General features: G+C 38.5%; 1 protein-coding gene across 4 annotated transcripts in view; it reads left to right on the plus strand.

Moving 5' to 3' along the window:
- Window positions 1-15,263, plus strand: part of MAP3K13 (mitogen-activated protein kinase kinase kinase 13) — a 198,227-nt gene that overhangs the window by 68,198 nt on the left and 114,766 nt on the right. The window contains exon 1 of one of the 4 annotated variants that reach the window (XM_055382030.2): window positions 11,514-11,762. The exons of the other annotated variants lie outside the window; for them this stretch is intronic. The gene's annotated coding sequence lies outside the window, so the exon portion shown is untranslated. Of the gene's footprint in view, window positions 1-11,513; window positions 11,763-15,263 lie in introns of those variants that run through there. 4 annotated transcript variants of the gene reach the window in all.

Genomic DNA, 15,263 nt, shown 5'->3' on the forward strand with positions numbered 1-15,263 from the left:
CAAGACTATGGACAAATCTCTGAACTTGCATTTATTCATATGTTAAAAAAAGGAAGACAGAGTAGATTGAGTTTTAAGATTTCTCCCAGTATCTTGGTTCTCTGAGTAACTAATTCTCAGAATGTCTAGAGCAATCATTTACTTATCTCATTTAATGAATAGCCACGTAACACCAAGTAGCAGGATATATTAGTGGGGTAGAGTAAGTAGCAGTAACAGAGTCTCAAAAAATTTGGTGCCTCATAAAAGGAAGAACACTCATCATTAGCAACCCTAAAGCAGGCAGGTAATTCAGGACAGATAGACAGCTTTGATTCATTAGAATATTCAAAGCCCAGGGTTACTTCTATTTGTTCTGCCATTGCCTAGGGTGTTGTCATCATCTGCATGGTACAAGTTGACTCAGTGTGGCAATGAGGAAAAAGAGTCCAGGACAGCAGCTTCATCTCTAACAAGACCCGGAAGTTGCAAACATCACTCACTCACTCACATCTCATTGACTAGAACTTAGTCATGTGGTCACGTGTACAGCCAGGAAAGTACAGAACTATTTAGCAGAGTGGCCATGTACCCACCTAAAACTTTAAAAGTAAGAGTGGGGGCCGGGCGCGGTGGCTCACTCCTGTAATCCCAGCACTTTGGGAGGCCAAGGCGGGCAGATCACCTGAGGTTGGGAGTTTGAGACCAGCCTGACCAACATGGAGAAACCCCATCTCTACTAAAAATACAAAATTAGCCGGGTGTGGTGGTGCATGCCTGTAATCCCAGCTACTCAGGAGGCTGAGTCGGGAGAATCACTTGAACCCAGGAGGCAGAGGTTGTGGTGAGCCAAGATCATGCCATTGCACTCCACCCTGGGCAACAAGAGCAAAACTCTGTCTAAAAAAAAAAGAAAGAAAAAGAAAAAAAGTAGGAGTGGGGATCAAGGATTCTCTTACCAAAAGGAAAGCGGAAAGATCGGATATTCGAGGACAATCTCTACCACTCTACCTTCTGTTATAATTTTAAGCCACTAAAACAATTTTTATTTTCCTATTTATTGTGTTTCTTGTCTAGTGAAATAGGCTGAGATCAGGCTCTGTGATTTATCCCTCTGTGTAAATACACCAGCATATGTTAAGTTATCTTGAATATAGATGGCATGCATTAAAAAAATGTATACTTGATTTATATATTGATGTTCAGAGTATCTAAAAAAGCACTATGGCCAGCCCCCTTCCTCATTCCTATATTCTCCTGTATCTACTTATTACCTGTTTAATGAATGCTACCTGTACAGCTTTAATTCTCAACCTAGTTGAACAGACTGGATTGGAACCTATGAAGTAAAAGTTTAAAAATACAATATAAATTGATTGATTCAGGGCAGGTTGCTGCTAGTAGCAACTACTATCTTTTACTACTTGAGGTAAAGATATTACTATCCTATCTTGAGGTAGTACAATTACACGTAATGGAAAACCAAGAGCTTTCCAATGCGGCTTCATTATTTAATTGTAAGTGTATTTCCTGGACATAACATATAATTACATTCATGAGTACACTTTAAAACAGAGTTTTTCCCTGAAAGATTTTTGAGTCCTTCCCCCTCTGTCCCCTTCATCAGTGTTAATAGTAAAGAGATGACTATAGTGCTGGGTATTGTTAAAAGAAAAACTTCAGCCAAATTAAATTTAAAGGAGTTTAATTGAGCAATGAACAATTTGTGAACTTGGCAGCCCCCAGAATCACAGCAGATTCAGAGAGACTCCAGCACAGCCATGGGATGGAAGAGGATTTATGGACAGCAAAAGGAAAGTGACAGTACAGAAAACGTAAGCGAGGGGCAGAAACAGCTGGGTTGGTTCCAGCTCAGCATTTGCCTTATTTGAACATGGTTCGAACAGTTGGCTACATTTGATTGGCCAAAACCCAGTGATTGGCATAGGTGTGGGCTACGGTCGGTTTACACCTCTACTTGTTACAGTTTACAATATACAGAAAAATCTTTAGGCCAAACTTAAATACGTAAGGAGGCAGCTTTAGGCTAAACTTGACTTAACAGTATCACTCTACATAGTATGGACCTGTTTATGGATGGTCATATAAGGCTCATTTAAAAACTGACTTCACAGTTTACTGATTCAGTGTTAATATCTTATCATCTTTGACTTCTAGTTCTTCACTTGCTGTACTCACACATTGTAATCTTATATTAGAATGAAAAGTACTAATGTGTGCCTTACCAGTTTTACATTTGATATGGACCTTGGGGGAATTGTCCCTGCTCTCTCATATCCAGTTTCCCCAAATCCTTCCCCTTCAAGGTCTACCTCCTTGTTGAAACTGACCGTAACCACACCCCGCCCCCGCCAACTCCAAATGGTCATTCCATCAAAGAGAAGAAAGACTTAATTCAAGCTCTGGGTAAGAGGGTGGCAGTGCAGACTGGGACTAGTAGAGCAAACTGCAGCATTAGACCAGGCTGTGTTTGTGTAAGGACAAGCCTTTATTCCCTTCACAAGCGTGCCAACTTGCCAAAGATAAGTAAATCGTAAGTATCGGCTACCGTCTGGTCTAGGAAGAGCGGCTCTTGGCCTTGACTCAGCCTCACTTCACATTCCCAGAGCTCTTGATGAGCCTCAACTTGGGGCATCTTTGTTCTTGTCATATTTGTCTCCAGGGGACTTAGATGTTTCCCTAAGGGACAGGACATATCTATCTGCTAAGGGTCTGCTCCTACCTCTCTGTGTCAACAGAGGGCAGCAGAGAGCATCACCCGGCAGCCTAACCTGTAGGCTTCAAACCGGGGCAATGGCAGTCCAAGTGCCTAGGGAAGCAAATGCCTGGGGAGTGTACGCATTGCCCCCGTTTGAAGCCTATAGGTTAGGCAGATAGATATGTCCTGTCCCTTAGGGAAACATCTAAGTCCCCTGGAGACAAATGTGACAAGAATAAAGATGCCTCAAGTAGAGGCTCATCAAGAGCCTCAAGAACAACACTGGGACTGTTATAAGTATGGGGGGGGGCAGGGTACTAAAATGTGTTGCTGTGTGTAGGATGGTCCCATGCAAGGAAGACTATTCTTGCCCCCAAATTTCAGTTACCTTTCTTCTAGTATTGTATCCCAAATTCAAGTAAAACATTCCTGTCTACCCCACTAATTTAACATCTACACCATTTTGTATTGTTACTCATCTCACCAAAGCTCGTTGATACTTAGAAACTGGCTTTTTAATCTTTGCATTGCTACTTCTTAAAAATTTATCCTTAATTTTACTCATTGGATGATGAAAAACAGGTCTTTAAAGGGGGAGGGTTAACAGGTAATGGATAGAATTTAAAAGTATAGTTAGTTTCAATAGATAACAGAGTTTAGATAAAAGCTATATTAGACGAGCCAATCTTCCCGGGGCCCTAATTTTCTCACATGTAAAATGGAACCAACAACTACCCTATTTTAAAGAAAGTTGTAAACTGTAAAGTGCAGTACAAGATCGTTTACAAAGAATGTCTAGGACCAGATTTGGTCCCAATTATTATTTCTGGAATTTAGATATCTGAAACTCCAAAAGAGTGCAATATAATGAAGATACATTAAGGCCAGGCGCGGTGGTTCATGCCTGTAATCCCAGCACTTTGGGAGGCTGAGGCGGGCAGATCACTTGAGGTCAGGAGTTCGAGACTGGCCAACATGGCGAAAACCCATCTCTACTAAAAATACAAAAATTAGCCTGGCATTGTGGTGCGTGCCTGTAATCCCAGCTACTCCAGAGGCTGAGGCAGGAGAATCACTTGAACCTGAGAGGCAGAGGTTGCAGTGAGCCAAGATCGTGCCACTGCACTCCAGCCTGGGTGTCAGAGCGAAACTCTGTCTCAAAAAAAAAAAATTAGCCGGACATAGTGGCGTACACCTGAAATCCCCAGCTACTCAGAAGGCTGAGGCAGGAGAATCACTTGAACCTGGGAGGCAGAGGTTTCAGTGAGCTGAGATCACGCTGCTGTACTCCAGCCTGGGCGACAGAGTGAGACTCCATCTCAAAAAAACCAAACAAACAAACAAAAAGCAAAGAGAACTCAGAATTGACTTTAAAATGAAGGTCAGAAAAAGGATAGGTCACAGGAAAAATACACTTTTATAACCTTTGAATAGAGAGAAATAGAAAAAAAAATTAAGAGATTCAAAGTTATAATCTGTCAACCACAGAATAAGAATAACCTAAGAGAAAATGCATGAAATTCAGAAATATAAAATATGTTTAGTTATAGTTTTGATTATGAGGTTATTGAGTAACATAACTAACGTTGTTTACCGTGCTGAGGTGCTATACTATACCTGTAATTACTTCCATTTTACAGTGAGTCATTTAAGTGAACACTTAAGTAACCTTGCCCGGGGCTTCAGAATTAATGTATCTTAAAGCCTGGATGAATTGAGATAAATGGTAAAAAGATTTCTGTGAAGGTCACTGACTTCAAAATATCAAAGATACAGCTTGCTATTGAGAGGAAATACTGGGTCTTTAAAATGTCGAACTTTTGATGGTGACAAAGATAATAATAATAAAGTGTAAACACCATGTGAGAGTTAGAAGACAGAATTTGAAAGTTAATCTACCAACATATTGAAATTATTAATGTCAGAAAAGGAATTCTATAGTACAGGGAATCTGATTTTAATTTGGTTTTCTTGAATAGGATGAAAGAGAATTAATGACATTGTGTTAATAAGGACTCTTTTGGCTGCAAGTGACAGAAACCTTTATCAAACTGGTTTGTTTGTGTGTTTTTTAAAGGGAGTAGGGAGGGAGGGATTGATTGGCTTATGTAATTGGGAGGTCCAGCAGAGTAACTGGCTTCAGACAAGACTGAAGTTAGATGTCCAGTGGCCTTTTTCAGGAATCTGTCTTCTTTCCTTTATCTCTGGTCTGCTTTCCTTTGCCCGATATATGGATGGAGACGACAGCCCTCTGCCTACTTGTCCTTACAGCTAGTATCCTGATGAAACAAATGTTCAGCCCCCACCCAGCCAATAGTTGTCAAACATCCTGGGGATGACTCAGATGATGCTTATTGGCTGGCTTGGAGGATGTGTCTATCCTTTCACTAATTATTACGACCAGGGAGTTGAGTTGGCCAGCCTTGTGCCACGTGCTCACTCTTGGAGCACTCACTTCAGATGGGGTCATCCCTATCTGAACCATATGGACTAAAAGTGGGGGAGAGATAGTTCCTTCAAATGGGGATGATACAGAGGCAGACTTCATGTATGTATGTATGTATTTATGTATTGAGACGGAGTCTCACTCTGCTGCCCGACATTAAAAGGCAGATATCCACTACTCTGATGTTTTGGTCTTTAATTATATTGCATGCAATGTGTGGCTAAAGTGGAAATGCCAACTTGTGTCTAGCTGAAGAAGGGGAGAAATTAAAACAGAATCAAAGAATAGAAGTTAGACAGTTAAGAAGTTTTTTTTCTCTCTCTCTCTCTCTGTCTTTTTACATGAGCTCTAAGAAAGTATTATGAATTCTAGGCCAGGTGCAGTGGCTCACGCCTGTAATCCCAGCACTTTGGGAGGCCGAGGCAGGCGGATCACCTGAGGTCAGGAGTTTAAGACCAGCCTGGCCAAAATGGCGACACCCCATCTCTACTAAAAATACAAAAAAAAATTAGCTGCATATGGTGGCGGGTGCCTGTAATCTCAGCTACTCAGGAGGCTGAGGCAGGAGAATTGCTTGAACCCGGGAGGCGGAGGTTACGGTGGGCCAAGATCGTGCCATTGCACTCCAGCCTGGGCAACAAGAGTGAAACTCCATCTAAAAAAAAAAAAAAAAAAAAGAAAGAAAAAAGAAAAAGAAAAAGAAAGAAAGAAAGCAGCATGAATTCTATGTGGATGAGTAAAGTAATCTATAAAGTCTTCTTTTGCTCTTTCAATGTATAAAGTACCTTTGCAAACTCAGTATATTACTTTTAATCCTACAAAGGTTTGGTTTATGGTATTTTGCCAGAATTTGTATGTTATGGAATGGTGTATTTTGGGGATGGTAAATATTTTATTAATTGAGAAATCCATCTGCTTTTGATTTGCTTCAGTACATTTGTGTTATCAATCAGAGAAGAATCTTATATCCCTCATTGGTAATCATCCTTTTGACAGGAATAACACATTAAAGCTTCATTAAGCTGTTAAGACTTATTCTGAATAGCACATAAAATCTCAAGCAATTGCTTTTCTCCAGCTGGCTAGATATTTTATTATCCTTTAATTAAAAATATTGAATAGTTAAGTCTAATTAACTCACAATATTCTTTAAAGTTTGCCATAATGTGTACCTTTAATATAAAGATGACTGTAGAATTTAACATGAGGCTTTAATCTTCTTAAAAGTTTACAGATATGTATTTAGTGCAAATTTTTATTTATAGCATACATTTTCAAAAAGTGTTTGAAGTGCTTATCATAAAAAAGATATATATAATAAGGTTAACCATACAGTAATCCAACCCAAAACCAGGAAGAGAAAGCAAGTATGCATGTAAATATATACTTTTGTGCTTAGCTTATTTTAAAGCATATGAATTTTAAAGTTGGCTCTGAGCTTCCCAGCAGCAGGGTTGAAAAAATGAAAATTCAGTGGATTACATTGTTATCATCTAAAAGGTAGACAGACACCTAATAATTCTTCAAGAACAGAAAATTTTTCCTTCATATTAAGTTGTAAAACAAATTCTTCATGTGAATTCCTTACATGGGAGATATAATTCAAGATAATGGACAACACAGAAGCAATATGAATCTTCCTTATAATAATTTTTAATAAAAGCAAGACCACAACACTCAATGATAGTTATTTTTCTAAGCGGTATTAGGCTAATGATATTTAGATAGCATGTAGCTTTCTGGTGATCTCCCTTGACACAAGGATAGATTTGAGTGAACTTATAAGAATTTTTTCCTTAGATGTTTCTTAAAAATCACTTTCTCAGATAGGCATTTAATGGGAGCTGGACAGAGAAAAAAATGGCAGTATAATAATAATCTGCTGAGGTCTTTGAATATTGAAATTCAGTTATTGACCAAGGCTCCATAAACTTTGGAGTGGAAATAGGGTTAACATTCTGATATGAAAGTGGAGAATTCTGACCAGTATTCCCAACTAGGAGACAGATTGTTTTCCAGATTAATTCACATCATTTTATACAAACTACATCTTTATGTAGAAAAATGTAGCTGCTTTTTAAAAACAATGAATAGAGCTCTAGATCAGCTGGCATAACTACCTGAAGGTTCCCCTGATCTGTTTCAGAACGCCAAAGATATTCCCCAACCACCTGAAGGAAAATGACTTGGATGAACTTCCCTTTGGAAGTTGGGTCACTAATAGATATTTTTAGAATTTCCTGAAAAGATTTTGTATTAGTCTGTTTTCACGCTGATGATAAAGACATACCTGAGACTGGGCAATTTACAAAAGAAAGAGATTTAATTGGACTTACAGTTCCACATGGCTGGGGAAACCTCGAAATTATGGTGGAAGGCAAGGAAGAGCAAGTTACATCTTACGTGGACAGCAGCAGGCAAAGAGAGAGTGAGGAAGATGCAAAAGTGGAAACCCCTGATAAAACCATCAGATCTTGTGAGACCTATTCACTACCATGAGAACAGTATGGAGGAACCGCCCCCATGATTCAATTACCCCCCACCAGATCCCTCCCACAACATGTGGGGATTATGGGATTACAATTCAAGATGAGATTTGGGTGGGGACACAGAGCCAAACCATATCAGATCTGTTCAAGATTTATTATAAGCAAAATAAAGATGTTGTATTAGTTCCTGTGGTTCTGATTCCTGGATCTGCACAGTTGTTGAAATTTCCCTTGTTGAGAGAGTAGCAGGGTCTCAATAACAAAATAAAACCAGCTACCAGTATCATTTACTGAGTATCCTCTGTATGTAGGTACTGTGTGCAAATCTTTACATGTGTTATAATATTACTTTAACCTTCACACAATAATATAGGCTATTATAATCCCCATTCTAATAATGAGAAAACTGAAACTCAGGTTTACCTGAATATTCATAACTAATAAGTGGCAGAAATAGGATTTGAGCCCAGATCTCTTTACCAGCTTTTAACCACTACACACTGTTATCTGTGAAGGAAATTTGAGTCTCCATGTATTAGCATTTGAGATCACTAAACTCTTTCTTTTTCCTGGTATTTCTGACAAAAATTGCCCATGGGTCATGATACTTTGGACTTCGATTCTGGCTTAAATGAGTTGTTTTCCTTTTTTAAAAACACATTTTTTTCCTCAAAAAAAAAAAAAACTCCAAAACAAGAATAGCTTATATTTTTATAGCAGAATTATTGTACCTTAATTTCTACATATAGATTTTTATCTAATAATGAGTTTTAAATATCTTCTTGCATAATGAGACTAGAGTCATTTTCCAGTTATTACTGAAGTTTGAGGAGATTCATTTGGTTCTTAAAAGAGCTTACTCACCTTGATAATGGCTTTGCAGTCCTCCACACTTAGTATGCCCATGTGCTGAAATTAAAAATTACTTATAATGATGGGACTTGGCTTGATATCTCTAGAGATGCATTGTTGCATACCATAGCCACCAGCTAAATGTGACTATTTTGGAGTTAAATAAATTTAAATCACTTTACATTAAAAATTCACTTCCTCAAGAACACTAGCCATCTTTCAAATTATGGAATGCTCCATAATCACAGCAAGTTCTCTTGGGCTGTACTTCTCTAGAGTGTACATTTTTCATGCCTCTATATCCCTTCCTACCTTCTGCTTCTAAAATGATAATGACTTCCTCCAAGACTGACTTCTATATCTTCCATAATTTGGTGAGACAGCTTATCTTTCCAATGATTTCCCATGATAGTTGACATGGAGGAGTCTTTGTTGGCCTAGTTGATGTTGCTGTGGTACAGGAAGCATGCTAACCCAGGCCAAGTTTATCATCTTACTAAAGTGGCAAGTCCATAAAGCCAGCAAGTTTTTATTTTCTAGGTTGTATATTGAGCCAAGAATCTTAGGTGACTGTTATTAGAAGCATTTATAGACCCTATTTTGTTGAATTGCTTTGAGACTACTCCCATCCCTAGTGGACTTATTAGTAATTTTGTTGCTGTCAAACCTTACAGAAAAACTTCTACAACAGCTTTAGCTTTTTTTTTTTTTTTTTTTTTTTTTGAGAGAGGGAGTCTCACTCTGTCACCAGGCTGGAGTGCAGTGGTGTGATCTCAGCTCACTGCAACCTCTGCCTCCCGGATTCAAGCGATTCTCATGCCTCAGCTTCCCGAGTAGCTGGGATTACAGATGTGTGCCACCATGCCCAGCTAATTTTTGTATTTTTAGTAGAGATGGGGTTTCACCACGTTGGCCAGGCTCGTCTCAAACTCCTGACCTCAGATTCTATATGTATATGTGTATGTGTGTATATATATATATGTGTGTGTTTGTGTGTGTGTGTGTGCATACACACATATATACATATACATATATACAGATTTTATATGTGTGTATATATTATATATATTATATATTATATATAATATATATTATATATATATACACACACACAAATTGATGTTTCTTGGCTATTTTATTGACATAGTCCACAAAAGTTTGCCTCTTTCCATTAGTTAGTCTGTATTGTTTTGGAAGAAAAAAATGTTTTCCATAAATCTGATTCTTTTAATGTATCCTGATTGGCTTTGGTTGTTGTTAAAATAGAGATGTATATTCTTCATCTTTCCATTTGTTCGTTTTTTGTTTTTTTTTTTTCTTCTTTTTTCTTTGAGACGGAGTCTTGCTCTGTCACCCAGGCTGGAGTGCAGTGGCAAGATCTTGGCTCACTGCAAGCTCCGCCTCCCGGGTTCACGCCATTCTCCTGCCTCAGCCTCCCGAGTAGCTGGGGCTACAGGCGCCCACCATCCCGCCCGGCTAATTTTGTTTTTGTATTTTTAGTAGAGACGGGGTTTCACCACGTTAGCCAGGATGGTCTCGATCCCTGACCTCGTGATCCGCCCACCTTGGCCTCCCAAAGTGTTGGGATTACAGGCATGAGCCACCGTGCCCCGCATGTTCGTTCTTAAATAATGTGGTACACTCAGGCCTACCGGGCGTGTACCAATACCGTATTTGCCTTGAGCACTCCCGTGTTACATGTGTAAACTTCTTTGGTCTATCTTTTTTGTAGTGATATTCCACAATAAGCTCCTTTAGAGAAGTTTGTTAACTATGTTGTTTGCCAACGATATTCTATTGCTTCAATATAGACAGTACACTGAATATCTTTGCTGTGTGTAAAATAATCCTGAAAAGTTTTCCTTTTCCCAGTGAGCTAAGAAGTGTGCAATACTTACTAGTGGTCAGGTTTAGACCCTCCAGAACCACTTAGAAACAGGCCACCACTTTCCTTCTCTCACAGTTGTATAAATAATCTGATGGAGAAATAGAGCAGATCTCTGTTCAGAATGTTCTTGGTCACTGGACACCTCATAACTGAGGCTTTATATTAACCACGATCGTTCTAGTTTCAAGGATTTGAGGCCATTTCCCAAGTTAAGAAAAATCATGATCAGTATTTGTCAAGTATTAGTCATTGTGAAGTGTAGTGATGGGGAGTAGGGACAATAAATATATTCATCACCAATTTTGTATAACTGAAACGTGTAAAAATAAAGAAGAAAGAGATGCCTCTTGAGTGAATTTAATACAGCTGTTTTTGCTGTTAATAATAAAACATCTTACTGAAACCAAAATTTGTTCAAAGTTTCATTAAGTGCCCTTTTGGAGCTGTGTCTTAATCGACTGCCAGAAGTTGAATAAACCAATGAGGAAACACTGTACCCTACTTAAAAGTAGCAGTAAATTTTTCTTCCATATCCACTTTTGATACATCATGAAGGTCAGCAAGATGTTACTGCTGTACAAAACAGCTACATTCGTTTAATATTATTTTCCGTATGTCTGTTTTCTTAGTTACTAGATTATTGTTCCCATGCGTTCTTCCCGACAATTTTGCTTTTACAAGTCCCGACAATTTTGCTTTTACAAGTCGTGGTGGGCAGGGCATATATGTCCACTAGTCTGCTAGTTTTAGAAATGGTTTTCCTGACTTTGATTTGTTTTGATCGCATCAAGCATATTGCTGAACAGTAAGAAAAGGGTTAAAGAAAAGAGTTCTAATGAATAAAATATGGGATTTCTTCTATATGCATTTTTGTTATCCTTGATTCCACAGAAATTCTATTTTGATTCCTTCATTCAATAACAATAATAATGTTTTTATGACTATCACAGCTTGAAACACACACACACACACACACACACACACACACACACACACACTCACACTCAAGCTGCCAGTCTGTCTTAAGGCAGTGGCAGATGCCTGATTGGCGGGCTCTGTTTATTCTGTGACCAGATTCCTTCTAAAAGAAGGAAGGCCGTGTCTGCCTGAAGCCTATTGGCCGGGCCTACTCTGGACCCGCCCCTCTTTTTTTTTCATGGCACACACCACAGCGAAGTCTGTGCGGAATCCTAAACCAGCCCAATTTACATCCATTCATGAATCTGTGACGTCAGCAAGCCTTTGGGCTCCTTTGCGGTGGGCTGGAGGATTGTGTGGGTGGAATCCCCCTCCCCTTTATTTTTCCAATTCTGCAAGGCTTTTAAAATTCACCTTACATCTTTTCAAAGCAAGAAAATGGAACAGCATGTGTAGGAATTCTTCGTTGTTGTGAGTATTGCACTCTGTTTTTCCTGTTTCTTCAGTATTTATTTCACAAGGACAGACAGAGAATGTGTGATTTGAGGTGATTAGAAAGCTGATATTATTGAGGGCGACACCGTGAGAGAGACAGAGAGACAGAGGCGGAGAGAAACCCGAAACCCCGTTACAGCTAGGAGCCTCTGAAACTGACAGCTGGTTTTCCTTTGCTTGTCTGCCTGCTAGACGTGGACATTTTTCATTTACGGTTCTGCACGTTACCTCGGATGCCTGCTTGGCTTTCCTTAAAGGGAGATTCATTTCTCTGAGAGATGATGTGGATGGTATTAGCGGTAAAGCCCAGAACACCAGAAAGGTGCTGAGAAAAGCGGGGCCCGCAAGACAGAGCAGGTTCTATCCTGTGGGGCACTTGTCTTCCTTGCGGCCGTCCTTTCTGCCGTTCCTCACCCTTCACCTTGCCTTTGTTTCATATTGTGTAACAGTCAGTATCTTGCGATTGCAATTTGGTGAAGATCAATACTTGTTCAACCATTTTTCAAAAGCTCTTATGACGGGAGCCATAGTGGTGTATTTATATATATTCATAGCTCTTCTTTATGTCACTCTCTACACTTTATTTATAGTGTCAAAAACCTAAAAAGCTGCATTAGAGGGAAAGGGGGAATTATCCTTAAACTTGGGTTTTTCAATATCCTCTAATGAAAACTAAGAAGTGGTTACAATGTTCCACAATTATATTGCATAGAAATGCACATGAGTGTTTTCCTAAGGTGAACTTATTAGCTGAAAATAGTTTATTCCACTGTGTTGGGGAAACATGGAAAAGTTCTGACATGTTCCATGTATAAAGTTGGTTTGGTAGTTTGCTACTGTAGTTTTAACAAAAAGTTACTATTTGTGATTGAATTTGTTTTCCAAGGGTCTGTTTATTCTGGTGAAAGTTGTGAGAGTAAAGAAGAGGGATGTGACATTGTGACATGTTCTGCCCCTGGGGCAGCTCCTCAAGCCGAATAATCTGACAGCATTTCCCAACTGCTTCACTTTGAGCAATTTATATGCCAGTCTGCAGCATGTACCCAGTTGTTCTTTCTCATGAGAAAGCAAAATGCCTGATATTTCTTATAATCCAGGCTGCCATGTTTACCTTGTAAAATCAATACTTAATTTTTAGATTTTTATATTATCTTTTCTCGTCAAGCAAGACTTCTAAATTATGGCTATAATATCTTTTGAATTGTTGTTCTTAATGAATCTTCCAACCGTAAACTCATCTAATTTCAAAGTTATCATACCTGAGGATGCAATATTGTCTTTTGTTTCTCATCTTGATATTACCGTCAATCATTTTGTATTTCTGAGTACATTTGAACTTGCTGGAGTAATAGAGGGAAAACCTCTGCCTGATTCTAAATCAGATCTTTGTCCTATACTCGGACAATTATGGTTTCATATTTTACTATTTTTTATTTGCTGGGTTTAACAAATGAGATAACATTTTAGACATAATATTTGTAAACATCTTGACTTATTTCAGCATTTTCCTTTTTTGTATATCTTCAGAGAGTTTGTTGAAAGCAATTTCCAAGTAATTTTAAATTATTGAAGTCTACTAGCACGAAAGGTCAAATTCTTAGGATATTTTAAAAATGTTGTTTAATAATCAAACTCATCTTAAAAAATGTTCATCAGACTCTGTCTTTGATGCACATTTTGCCAAAAGAGAGCCTTATTTCTGTGAAAGAAATACAGTATGTACTTTGGATTTACTAAAGTAAAACTGTTCCTTTAAAGCACAGAGCAGATACAGAATCCCCCTCTCTCCCCACTCCTAGTGACTGTATTCTACATTATATTTATCTTCATGTATAGTGTACTTGTAGGGAAAAAAACAATAACTCTTAATTGTTTAATATCAAACAATAAAATCCTGTGTATCAGTGACTGTCAATAGATGGCTTTCTGTTTAAAAACTGAAGCTACTCCAGAAGTAGGAATTAATTTATTTAGTAAACAAAGTCAGTCAAACCAGAGCCATGTCCTGGGGAACTGTCAAAAGAATGGTTCCTAAGGGCCAGAGGCCACATCCACTGGTAGATGACAGAACAACCATACTTCAGATGGCAAAACCGGTCAGTTTGGTTTGCGTTGTGTGCCTATCCTCTTTCTGTGTGCTTCAGCTGAATTAATTGCTTGGAGAGCTCAAATAATTCAAGATAGCCAAGATGACCAATTCTGCCAGGTGGCAGCCTGATCTTGCAATTTTGATTAAAATAAAGAACATTCCCCAAGAACAGTTTGTTGCAAAAAAATAAAAATAAAAAAAATCACACCCTTGCTCTGTGTTACTATTCTGTAAGAATATGGGGGAGAAAAAAATTTAGAAAATGCAGTCTTTACTCTGAAGGAATCTAGAAAGGAAAATGCCGGAAATAAACTTCAGTATTAGAATTACCTGTGGAACCTTTTTCCCTTCCCTCCCTACCTCTTTCTCCCCATCCCCTCCCCTCCCCTCCCCTCCCCTTTCCCTTCCCTCCCTCCCTCCCTCCCTCCCTCCCTCCCTCCCTCCCTCCCTCCCTCCCTCCCTTCCTTCCTTCCTTCCTTCCTTCCTTCCTTCCTTCCTTCCTTCCTTCCTTTCTTTTCTCTTTTCTTTTTTCCTATTTAATGGTTTTTAGTATGTTCACAGAGTTGTACAATCATCATCACAATCCATTTTAGAACATTTTCATCATCACAAAAAGAAACCACATACCCATTAGCAGTCACTCCTCATTTCTCTTCACCCCCCAGCCCTAGACAACCACCAATCTGCTTTCTCTATATATAGATTTGCTCAGTCTGGATATTTCATGTAAATGAAATCATACAGTACATGCTCTTTTGTAACTAGCTTATTTCACTTAGCATAATGTTTTCAAAGTTTGTCCATGTTGTAGCCTATATCAGTACTTCTTATCTTTTTGTTGCCAAGAAATATTCCAGTGCACCATATTTTACTTATCCATTCATCAGTTGATAGATATTTGGGTTTCCACTTTTTGACTATTAGGAATAATGCTTCTATGAACATTTGTGTACACATTTTTGTGTGAATTTGTTTTAATTTCTCTTGGGTATATACCTGGGACTGGAATTGCTGGGTCATTATGATTACTATATGTTTAACATTTTCAGGAGATGCCAAATTGTTTTCCAAAGTGGTTGCACCATTTTACATTCCCATCAGCAATGTATGAGGGTCCAGTTTCAGCACATCCTCTTCAACACTTGTTATTATCTATCTTTTCTATTAGAACCATCTTAACAAGTTTGAAATGGGATCTCATTGTGGTTTTGGTTTATATTTCCCTAAAAGTGAATGATGTCAAGGATCTTTTCATGTGCTTATTGGCCATCTGTATATCTTCTTTGGAAAAATATCTATTTAGACACATTGTCCACATTAAAAATTAAATTATCTTTTAATCCTGACTTGCAAGTGTCCTTTATATATTCTGGACACAAGCTCTTTAT

The sequence above is a fragment of the Gorilla gorilla genome, chromosome 2 (assembly GCF_029281585.2).
Source record: "Gorilla gorilla gorilla isolate KB3781 chromosome 2, NHGRI_mGorGor1-v2.1_pri, whole genome shotgun sequence".
In the NCBI taxonomy this organism is placed as follows: Eukaryota; Metazoa; Chordata; class Mammalia; order Primates; family Hominidae; genus Gorilla; species Gorilla gorilla.